This window comes from Pinus tabuliformis, chromosome 4_1 (assembly GCF_031772625.1).
Source record: "Pinus tabuliformis cultivar Carrire ecotype Pingquan chromosome 4_1, CPIR1, whole genome shotgun sequence".
Classification (NCBI taxonomy): domain Eukaryota; kingdom Viridiplantae; phylum Streptophyta; class Pinopsida; order Pinales; family Pinaceae; genus Pinus; species Pinus tabuliformis.
Genome location: NC_142303.1, coordinates 534,378,291 through 534,391,192, shown reverse-complemented (window position 1 = coordinate 534,391,192; position 12,902 = coordinate 534,378,291).

Here is a 12,902-nt window from a genome sequence, read left to right as displayed (position 1 = left end):
TTATTTACTGGGGAATAGTTCATTTTTTAACGAGCTTAAACGCGGGTGGAAACATTTGCTCATGTCTTATGTTTATTTTTTAACGAGCTTGAACTATGTGCTAAAACTGCTCGATTAATCCAGTCATATGATAAGAATGTCTCATATAAAAACGGCAACTTTTAGATTTTTGCCCCACATCCTTTTTTAATGCAAGTTAGGTGACGACTAATCCTACGAGTTTAAAGGGTTAGAGGTCCTAAAAATTTAAAAAATAAATAGCCGCCCATCGCTTGCACTCCAAAAGGTTTGCATGCCCCTAGGTATAAAACAGAGTTTCAAAGTTACCTCTACTTTAGTTCGTTAAAACATTTGTTTTACCGAGAGAGGCCTACCTCTTACAGGTTACCCAAAGATTGTTCTATTTATGGCGTAAACAAAACACTTCTTCGGCGATGTCTACCGATATAAACAAAGGTGAGCGATGATGCCCGCCAACTCACATAAATTTGACAAGAGAATCTTATTCTAGAATAACCCCTCTTCCACTGACGGACGGGGTATAGACTAGTCATATTCTCCCGCAGAAACCTACCCTATACCCGAAGTTTTCCTGCCGAAGCAGACCAGGATGCATGCCCCCTGGGTTTCAGTCATATCCCTCCGAATTACTCGTGCTCATCGGGAGGACGGACTGGGGATTGAGACATTTCTTGCGAGAAGAGACCATTTAGGGACGGTATATGACTATTTTCTATGTGTGATCCGGGAAATGAAAGCTGGTCCACGAGCTTGACCACTCTTCCTTCGTGCGGAAAACACATTACTCTAAAGAGTGAGGAGACGATGGCTCCCATGCAATAAATATAGTCTCGTCCAAGGAGTAGGTTATAATCCAAGGGTCCTTGAACTACCATTACATTCATACGAACTGTCTTCCCTCTCAATGTTATGGGCACATCGGGAAGGATCCCTAAAGATCGACTGGTTCCTTTATCAAAGCCTGTTAGATTTCTCATCTCAGGCAAAAGCGATGGTGAACCAAGCACTTTCCAAGCAGTAGAGGAAAGGATACTCATAGAAGCCCCCTCATCTATGATGGTACCAGCCATGACCATTCTATATATTTGAACGATAATTCAAAATGGTATGCTTGCTGGTAAACGGGATCTGCCTAGTTGATTCTAGTCGAAGGAGACAACTAGGTTGCTTGGAGGTGGGACCGAGTAGACGGCCGGGTATGGCTCTGACGAACTTCCTTCCTGCGGTAAAGGAATGGGTAGATTTCCCCCATGTTCGTCGGAGTCTGTGTTGATGAAGAGAATTTGGACGGTGTCATCCTTGTTCTCTTCAGTGACTGTATCATCTGAAGATAAAACCTCTGAAGGCAAGACCGGGTCAACTGCCGCCTCGACCTTTTGACTTTCGTCTGGTATGGATTCAGTTGGTTTATCTTCAATGATAGGCGCTTTAGCCGACCACCTGAGCGGGCCAGCTGGATTCTCAACTAGTGACGGGCTCGGCAAGAGTTTTTTATATCTAGGAGGGAGTCATAACGATGAAACCGGACGATCATCCAAAACTCTTTTAGCTTCGTCTAAGAAGGGACAACGGTGAAGGGCATGGTTGCCTTCGCACAGTTTACAAGGAAATCTATCTTTCCCTTTTTGTCTTGGGGCTTCACTTTCACTAGTTGACGGTGTGCTTTCAACATGATCACCAGAGGTTGATGACACCGGGTTGTGCAAATGAGGAGACCAGTCCCTTAGTATCCGGGGGATGTAAGGACAATATCTGTGAAAGTGGTCTCCTTTGCAAATGACACATGGCGATTTAGGCCCGGTCGGTGCAGTGTGTAGATTTTCGTTAGACGACACTCATTTTCCCCCATTCGCCTTTGGCTCCTTCTTCTTTTTCTCTTTCTTCTTCTTTTCCTTCTTCTCCTTAGGAACTTGGCTTTTAGCTTTACCAGTTCCATCAAGCGAAGAGGAAGGAGGAGAGGAAGAATTAGAGGAAGTAGAAGGCTGGTGGGCAACTCTGGACTCGTCTAATTGCTGATTCGATTGTTCAGGAATGGTGGTGTTCTGAACGACATTGGTTGAGAATAGCCATACTGGCAAGCCAATTGTCAGTCCTGGAAGCAACAATGTGGCCATATGGGGCGCACCAACATCTCCCTAAGAGGAGAAGGGACTAGGATTTCCACCAAGGGGAATTCCTTGGTTGGTAGGCTCCATTTTCTCAACCCAAGATCAACGTAGGAAAAGGGTACGAATATTCCGTTTAAAATAAATTTTAACACGCTTTGACACAACTTGTTTTTTCAGTTTTTAAGAGTCGACAAAAAAACAAAAGATGACTCTAGTCTCCTTCGATTTTTAATGAGCCTGAAGTGACAAGTGCTCAGATGGACCTTTTCCGTTAAGGAGTCTGAAAAGGAACGAAAGGGACTGCTCTGGAGGTCTAGATAGAGGGAGTACCAAACCAATCGCAAAATTGAAGAATACTTTTTACGGTACGGCAGTCAATCTTCCCGAATGCTGTGTTCGGTGCATTGCGATCAGTAGGGCGGCCGACACGGCTTCCTATGGATAAAGGATTTAAGCCTATAGGGGTCTCCCAAAATATACTCGACGGTACGTGGGAGCACAAGTCTGTACTGGCACTTATCGTCTCAAAGTGGAGGAATCACCCAACCATCAGTGAGAACAACAGTTACCAGGCTTTACGATGCCGGAATACGTCTCTAGCCTAGACCTCTAAATGTTGTGCGTTAAGTTCCAAAGCGTTGTTAAGTTCATCGAATTTATTTTAAGTTGATATTTCTTATGAAGTTTTCCTTTTGGGATCACCACGAGATGTATATGTAATTCCTAAAATGCAATCTAAAGATGATAAACAAACTTTTATCTCTTTTCAGCAATGAAAATCCTAGCTACTAAGGGAAAAGAATGACACAATCTTTTCGCAAAGAGCACACTGTAAATGCACTTTCCTAAATCAAGCCAAACAGACTGCCAATATGCAAATGCACATGCATGTGTTTTGTTTTTCACTTTCTTAATATTGATGCCTAAAAAGAAAGTTGTTGTACAAATCTGAATTTGCTTTCAAGTGACGAACACAAACAAGCTTCTTTTCGAAATCAAAAGGTAGAAATGATTACGACACTTTATGATTTTGAAATAAATACTCGTTTCGACACTAGAAAGTCACAAATTCAAGCCAAAGGCAAAAGTAAAAGCATAATCAACTATCAACAGCAAATAAACTTACTCCTATGATCAAAATCGACACTTGCGACAGATCTAAATCAAAGGACGACAATACGACTATTCTACTTTCGCAATGGAAAACTGTAAACGACGCAACACACACATAAAAAAATCTACAGTTTCTTTTGTACAACTGAGGCGGAATATCAGTAAGAAAAAGGGGTTTGAAACAGTGAAATACTGATCATAGGCTGCAAAAATCAGAGACAAAACTGGAAAAAATGAAGCAAAGAACCTCAGCTGCACAAGGCTAGGCTGATCAGCGCACCTGTTACACAGAGAAACTGCATTGCAGCGTAGGTAGCCCTCTCGGGAAGTGCGTTGAAATGCAGAACCTCTTCACAGAGCCTGCGCTGGGGCAGAAACGAGAATTCTATCCAGGTTCTGGGTCACGGTTTGCAGTTTAATCTTTGGTTTTTGGCTGAGTAAAAGCAATCAGTAATACACAATCAAAGGTAGATCTAAGAGGGGTTCTAAGAGCTATCACAAGGGAAATCAGCTGGTCTATGAATCAGCTGTTCAAATCATAAACAGATCCAGTGAGTGGATTGAAGCAGCAGATGTCTACTTTGCATTTGTTAATGGCAAATGTAGTTCGATTGCTACTTCTAAGTTTATGAAACAAACAACAAGAGAAACACAAACAAACTAACTAGACACGTTCCCCAGCGGAGTCGCCATTTTGTTATCGGGAAAAGTGTCCATTTAGATCTACTCTATCCCACTAAGGTGTGACAGCTACCTTAGAAACAAACAGAGAAAACTACTTTTATATTCTTCTTTATGAACTATAAACAAAGAGGAATAGGATGAACCAACCTGTGTCTTGCGCTAGTCCTTTGATCTGATCTCTATCCTCTTTGACAGCTTCCAGCTACCTGCTTTCTCACTTGCCCAACTTCACCAAGTACCTGTAAGATCACAAAAGAAGGAAACTATACAAATACATGGGTTTATATTCACAAATAACTTAGGATCAGATTTAAGTTAACCATACAAATGTAACAAGCATCAATGAAACATAAGCATGGAGAAGAAACTAAAATAGTTTTATTGATATACAAGAAGATCCAGGAGGAGTTACAATCGATGATTCCTGACCCAGCATCAACCTCCCAGCAAAGAAGTCCCTTCTTCAACCCCAACAAAGCATAGATCACCCAATTCTCTGATATGTATCTCAAAACCAACAACAATTCCTTACAATGTGCAAAATTCCAGCCTCTGGATCTCTGGGATGAGGGATCCATATATAGATGTATGCAAGGAGGATGAGTCAGCTCATGAATTGATTAGTGGCTTCTCTCTGTCAGTTCTTGCTTCCACTTGGAGACTGAGAGCCTCTTACTCATCCTTGGTCGAATTCAGTGAGGCAAGTGTCATTGGAGAAGATTCTGGAAGCTTCCATTGTCTCTCCACCTCGTGGAATGACTCTGCCACTTGTCATTTCCTGCTCAACTCACCCTGGTAGTGCATTTAGGTGCATTGCAACGCACCTAGCTAGTGGACTTAGGTGCTATGCAACACACTTGGCTAGTGGAGCAGCTGAAATGATCCTGATTTGACTTATTCTGAGCAGTTTCTGGTGGAGAACTTCTGGGAGAAGCTGTATTTTGTTGACCTTGTTTCTTTAGGAGTTAGAACAACACTTTTAGGGACTTAGGAGCCCTTGGTTTATGGACATTTCATGCTTAGAGCTGTAAGGCACAAAAATGTCTATAACAAAAGGGCATAGTGAATCATAATTATAATTAATTGATGCCCCAAAGAAAGAAAATGGAAACACCTAGTAAGCAACCAGAAAGCTCTAGCATGACTCATGAAGAAGAGGAAGAAATGCAACATGATATATCTAAATTACGATACCAAGTGCAACAAATTTCATGCTAACAAAAGGTAACAGAAGCTAATATTGATGGTCTAAAGAAAGGCGTGGAAGCTAAGATGAATGGGGTGGAAGCTAATATGAATGGCGTGCAAGTTAATATGGATGGCATGGAAGATAAGATGGATGGCATGGAAGCTAAGATGAATGGCGTGGACGTAAGATGGATGGTATAGAAGAAAAAATCAAAGGCAGCATGGAAGATTTGAAGATAGATTTGAATAAGTTTCTACAAGAAATGCTTACTAATGGTGAAAGAGTAGTAAAGGAAACTCATGAGGAGAACAAAAGAAATTTTAATCATGATTTCATAGACTCTAACGTTGGGTTGAAGACCCACAATGTTCTAAAGATCGATATGCGGATGGCAAGGATCCCGCAACATGGATACTACATATGGAGCAATTTTTTGATCTACATAATGTGAAAAACACACAAAAGGTACGCATTGCAACTTTATATTTGGAACCAAATTAGTTTGTATGGTATCAATGGATTTTCTCTCACAAACAAATTGTCACTTGGGCAATTTTTATGGAAGAAATGATAGCACATTATGAGGATACAAAAAGAAACACCTTTTTTAGCCAATTGATAAACCTCAAACAAAAGGGTTCAATGATGGAGCACATTGAGGACTTCCAAAAATTGAATATAAGGGTAAAATATATTCCAGAGGAGCATAGGATTGATGTGTTCATAGGGACTTTAAAGGATAACATCCAACATGAGGTTCACCTTTGGGAACCTGACTCATTGGAGAAGGAATTCAGGTTGGAAAGAAAAATTATGGCAACAAGGAAGCCTACCACTCATAACTATAAGGATGGAAGTGTTGTTTCCCCTAAGCTTCCACAACCTACGAGGTTGACACCTCAAGAATTGGAAGAAAAAATAGCAAAAGAGATTTGTTATAGTTGTGATAGAAAATACACTAAAGGCCATAAGTGTGTTGAGAAGAAATTATTTTACATAGATTGTGAAGAGGATGAAGAAAAGGAACAAGAAATGTTAAAAGAAGAGGATAAACACCATGAACAAACCCAATAGAAATAAGAAATGAATCCGACCATATCTTGTAATTCATTGGAAGGAATTACCACTCCTCAAACAATCAAGATAGAAGGAGATATCAAGAATAAAAAGGTAATAGTGTTGATTGATTCGGGTAGTACCCATAATTGTAGTCATTGTAAGATAGCCAAGGAATTGAATTGCTTCCTATATCCAGCACCAGAGTGTCAAGCGATGGTTGCAAGTGGAGGAACCATAAATTGCTCTGGAAAGTGCCATAATATCAAGCTATCGATGGGAGAATATGTATTGAATAGCCCAATGCTTTCATTTCCAATGGGTTGTGCTGATGTTGTACTAGGAGTCCAATGGCTACAATCCTTGGGTACAATAGCTTTTAATTTTCATGAAATTTTCATGAAATTTTATTTGGAAGGAAAGGAAGTTGAATTAAGAGGTATCGTGGGGAAACCAAGAAAGATAATCAGCTCTAATGGAATGACAAAGCTTCTAAAGAAAGAACAATGAGGTGTAATTGCACAAGTATGTTCGCTAAAGGTTCCTGCATCGAAATCATCTATTTCTCCAGATCTCCAAAAAGTCTTGGAAAATCATTCCAAGGTATTTCAGACTCCCAAATGTCTCCCACCTATTTGTGATCATGATAATTCTATTCATTTGATTCCAGGAAGCATTCCTCCAAACATCAATCCTTACAGATATCCCTATGCCCAAAAGAGTGAAATTGAACGTATGGTGGTAGAAATGCTATAGGCTGGTATAATTCAACCTAGTCAAAGTTCTTTCTCTACTCCAGTAGTATTGGTTCACAATAAGGATGGGTCATGGTGCATGTGTCCGGATTATAGGGAGCTCAACAAGCTCACTATTAAAGATAAATTTCCCATTGATGTCATTGATGAACTATTGGATGAATTGCATGCATCAATTTACTTCACTAAGTTGGATCTTTGTTCAGGATATCACCAAATCATAACGAAGACTGAATACATTCCAAAAACTGCATTTAGAACTCATGAGGGTCATTATGAATTTTTGGTCATGCCTTTTGGCCTTACCAATGCACCTTCTACATTTCAAGGTTTGATGAATTCCATTTTCAAACCCTTCCTTAGAAAATTTGTGTTAATATTTTTTGATGATATACTATTCTATAGCAAGTCTTGGAAGGATCATGTTCAACATGTTGACAAGATGCTCAAACTATTGGAGGAGAAAAAATTATATGAAAAAATCTCCAAAGGTTTCTTTGGAGTACAAGAGGTGGAATATCTAGGGCAAATTGTATCTCATGAAGGTGTTAAGGTAGACCCTAGCAAAATTAAATCCATTAAGGAATGGAAAATCCCCACATCCATAAAGAATCTGTGAGGATTTCTTGGGTTGACATGGTATTATCTCAAGTTTTTTAAGAATTATGGGAGAATAACAACACCTCTAACAACATTATTGAAGAAAGATGCATTTTTATGTACTGCAGAAGCAACGAAGGCCTTTGAACATCTTAAAGAGGAAATGTGCCAGGCATCGGTCTTAGCTACAACAGACTTCACAAAAGCCTTTATTGTGGATTGTGATGCCTCAGGAAATGGAATTGGTGTTGTTTTAATGCAATAAGAAAGACCCATTGCTTTCGAAAGTTGTCCAATAAAAGGAAAGTATTTACACAAAGCTATTTATGAGAAGGAAATGTTGGCAATACTACATGCACTTAAGAAATGGCAACCCTACCTTATGGGAACACACTTCAAGGTAAAAATGGATCATGATAGTCTTAAATACTTTTTAGAACAAAGATTATCTTCAGAAGAGCAGCAAAAATGGATCACATAGATGCTGGTTTATGACTTTGAAATTATATACAAAAAAGGGAAGAAAAATGTTGTGGCAGATGCACTCTCAAGAAAGGATGAGGATGTGGATGCATTTCTTTGTGTCATTTCTATTATCCAAGCAGATTGGATAAATGAAGTAAGGGATGAATGGAAAAATGATGAAGAAGTGTGGGAACTCATTCAAAAGTTACAACGAGATCCCAGTACATCTGGTACATTTACTGGAAAAATGATTCGTTATGGTACAAATATTTCTTATACCTATGTCAGAATTCCCAACTCAAACAAAAGATTCTTATGGAATTGCATGCCTCTCCCTTAGGAGGGCACTCAGTATTTTTAAAAACTTACCACAGGGTTAAGAAGGAATTATTTTAGGATGGCCTTAAATATCATATTCAAAAGTTTGTGGTGCAATGTTTGGTTTTGCAACAAAATAAAGTTGAAACAATTAAGACCCTGATTCTATTGCAACCTTTATCCATTCCAAGTCAACGTTGGGAGGAGGTTTCAATGGATTTTATCATAAGCTTACCCAAGTCCGAAGGAAAGAGTGTCATCATGGTGGTAGTTGATAGAATTACCAAGTATGCACACTTTTGTGCATTATCTCATCCATTTAAAGCCAATATAGTTTCTACTGCATTTATGGAAACAATTCAAAAGCTACATGGAAACCCAAAGATTATTGTATGCGAAAAAGATCCTATTTTCACTAGAAATTTTTGGACATAATTATTTTCTTGTCTCGGTACTCAGTTAGCTCATAGCTCATCTTATCATCCTCAATTTGATGGGCAAACTGATATAGTAAACAAATGTTTGGAAGGATATCTTCATTGCTTTATATCTGATAAACAGACACAATGGGTCAATTGGTTGCCTTTAGCTGAATGGTGGTATAACACTTCCTTCCATACTACAGAAAAAATGAACCCATTTATGGCACTTTATGGATATCACCCACCGTCCATCACATCATATTTAAGAGAAAACCCTTAGGTTCAAGTAGTGGAAGATCACATCGAGCATCAACAACAAGTTCTCCAAGTCTTAAAGGATAACCTAACTTTGGCACATAATGGAATGAAACAATAGGCAAATCAACATCATAGCGAAAGAAGTTTTGATATAGGTGACTGGGTATTTATACGGATATAACCATATAAACAAATGTCCCTCAAGAAAGCTAAGAAGGATAATAAATTATCACCAAAGTATTATGGTCTGTACAAGGTGTTGCAAAAGATTGGTACTATGGCATACAAATTGGAGCTTCCTGTAGCTTCCCGATTGCACCAAGTTTTCCAGATTTCATGCTTAAAGAAGGTTATTGGTGAAAATCTCCCAGTTCAAACAATATTTCCAGAACTTGAAGAGGAAGGAAAATCATATTGGAACCTGAAGTAGTCACAGAAACAAGAACTCAACAGTTGCAAAATCGATCAATTCTGCAGTATCTTGTCAAGTGGAAGAACTTACCCACTGAAGATTCCACACGGGAGGATGAGAATTTTATACAGAATCATCCAAAACTACTCAAGAGTTGAGGACAACACTTCTTTGAAGGGGAGGGGCATGTTAGGTCCCTATAATACTAGTGATTCCCCCATTACTATTGTCATTATAGCCTATTGTTATTGTTGTGCCCTTATATTATTATTGTTATGTCAGATTTGATTATATTGTGACCCCTTAGACTCCTATATATAGAAAGGAGGTTTTGGTCATTTGTATCATCCAAGAATTGTTCATTTTTGTAATGTAATGGAGGTTTCCTCCTCGAAGAGGTTGATTTATAAGGTGTTGATCTTTCTTTTCTATCTTTTTGTGGGTTGGTTTCATAACAATGAAATGCTCAAAATGGAAACCTTAACCTATTGTAAGAAAGATAATGCAAGGAAATAAACCTATTCTAACTACATAAAGTAAATATCATGAAATAAATTTCAACCATTACATTTCAAATATTTTAGATCCATTAAGAGAGTTGATTGGATGTGGCAATCAAGAAAATCATCATTGTATTATCTAATTCATAAATTTGTCCATTAACCCAAATCGTTGAGATGTTTTGCATGGATAAAAAGGCATGCCTTAAGTGGTGTTTATTCTCCCTCAACCATTTATTTAGAGCCTAGGGGTCATGATTCACCCCTAAGGGACCAAAACCAAGCTTCTTGAGAGAATCTAGGCAAGTATATACATGTTGGAATGATGTTATAGGAGATCTTGTAGCTACTACAGGATGTTACAGATTTGCTACTGGAAGTTATAATTCACCGAATGACCAAGAAAATAAAATCCAAATTGGATGGGAATTTTTTTTTATTGACTAGGATGTCTTAGGTCTCCATTCCAAGTGGAATCACTCAAAACGACCTTTGTTAACCCATGGTAAAAATAGCAGAAAATTACTAGTCTAAAATCTAGAAATTCGAGAACTAGTGAACTATTAAATCTATCAAATGCCTAACCTAATAAAGTGAAAATTAAATGGGGTAGATTTTTTTTAAATAGAATGTTTTTGTGATATAATGTAAGTGGAATCAAATCAATTGAATCTCAGTAGCATGCTCTAAAAAATAGCAGAAATTCATTGTTATTTTCCACAAGGGACTTCCAAAAATCTAGATTTGGGAATAAGCAAACTATCAACGCTTTGAGGAACATTGCTCTGAACTTGGCCGTGCTCCCTAGCCAATTCCTTCACACACTTCAAGCAGGTGTGATTGCAGAGACTAGGGCCCAAGAATAGCATGCGCTGAGCTTGATCAACAAGAAGAAAATCAACAACGAACAGATGTTCGTGGAAAAAACATCGGCGATAACAGCATGGAAAAAGGTTCAGGAGCAAAACAAGCGCACTGCAGCTGTGGTAGCACTCCAGTGCATGGTGCAGTTGGGTGGTCCAATCGAGTTGAATCAAATCCAAGGGATCATGTGGTATCCTAAATATCATTGCCTTGACTTCCTACAAGTCCTCATCAATACATTGAAATCCATCCTCAAAGTTGAATGTCATCAAGAATCCCTATCGCAAAATGTCCCACTCTTTAGTGCCATGCTAGAGCTTTGTTTTCAAGTACCAATTCATTGGTATTACATCCAGAGTATGATAGAACAAATGCACTCACTCAAGTTGTGGCTCCGCTCCATAGACTTCAGTCCATTTTGCCAAATGATCACGTGGATCATTCCTCCCATCATATGTCTCTGTTAACCGGACTTTTGGGCGACCAAACCATAATCTCATCATTTTTCTATACATGTGCCATTCATAAAAACTATCTTTGTGCATACCCCACCATCTTGTGGGCGTAGCACATAGTGCCAAATCCAAGGCCTGGAAGCGATGTGTTTCTGGAACTTCCCTTTCATATGCATCCAAAAACTTATCAACATCAGTTAGACCATCATAACAAGGAAAACTTTGTACCTCCAAGGATACACAGCACAACATAGACACTTCGTGCAACTGATTCTGCCAGTGTTCCAACTCCTCGTCTGAATCTGATGTGCAAGAACTTTCACGGTCCCATGCAATACGTCCATCAACTATCAGATTCACCCAATCTTGATCTTGTGCCATTATTTTATAAATCTGGTCCAAATCATTGTCACTTTCATACTCGTGGATCGGTTGAGTATAGCGTGGTCCTTCTGCAGCATCCAAAGGTACTACTACGTGGAGTGATTTCCTTTCAAATGACATCGTCTGCTTCTTCAAATTGATTACCCCATTCATGTCAATGGCCTAATCGATCCCAAAGAGCGTAGGGTAGGGATTGTTGTCATTCACAATCTTTATCACTTCAAAATCATCCAACACGCTCGCGCCTTCAATATCCACTGTTACCCCCTGCAGTCTTCCCATGGGGATAATATTTTGTTGATTTGTCATCCTTAATTGAATTGGAGACCACTGCAACGTAGGACTCCCCATTCTCTCCCACGTCTGTTTAGGAAAAACATTCACATCTGACGCCAGATCTAGAATAACTTGATCCATCTCATACTTCCTATCTATGTAGAGAGCCTCATCTCACGCCCTGTTCTTGCCTTATGCTTGTTAATTTTTCTGAATATGCATGGTCCCTCATGAGCGTTTTATTTTTCGGCACACTTATCTATCAGCTCTTGTAATCCTTTTACGGCCTTGCTATCAGGCAACATCTTCATACAGGTCTCTAAGAAGGTAGTAAGCATAGAGGGGTCCATTTCATCGAATAGCTTATCCTGACTTCCTGAGGTAGAAGCCTCAGTGAAGCTTTTCTTCGTTTCCATGAACATTTCCTTCACGCACTCCAGATCAAACCCCACCTCTTTTTCTGGAGCTTTGCAGACCCACTCACTTTCTTCAGGCTGCTTTCCTTTATCTTCACCAGTCATCATTCCATTTCGCAGCACAATATTCACATTAGGATCTTCTTCACAGGGTTCAACCCTCATCATCTGCAAGTTTTGAGTCAGATGTTGAGGCTGTGTCCCCTTTTCCCGCATCTTATCTATTAATACAGGACAGTCTTCAATCGCGTGATCAAAATGAGTATAGTATTTGCATGATAGTCACGTCGAGTTCATACACTCTCACACGTAGTGTCTTGGCACTCCCCAATTGTAACAAATAACTTGTCCCCAACCTCTACCAGGTCCTCCTCCACCTCGGCCTCGTCCGCCTCCCTGATATCCTCCTCATGCTCCCCCAGCACCTTGATCCAGAGGTCGAGTTTCTACCTGCACTTGGTATGTGGGCGTTCTGTCCATCATTATCTCATAGCTACATTAGCTATGCTCTTCATGACCCATCGACTTACAAAAGTTGTAGAAGAGTTGTTGCGAAGTCTGTACAAATTTCTACAGCAGGTGACAATTGTTTGTCACATGATTTCT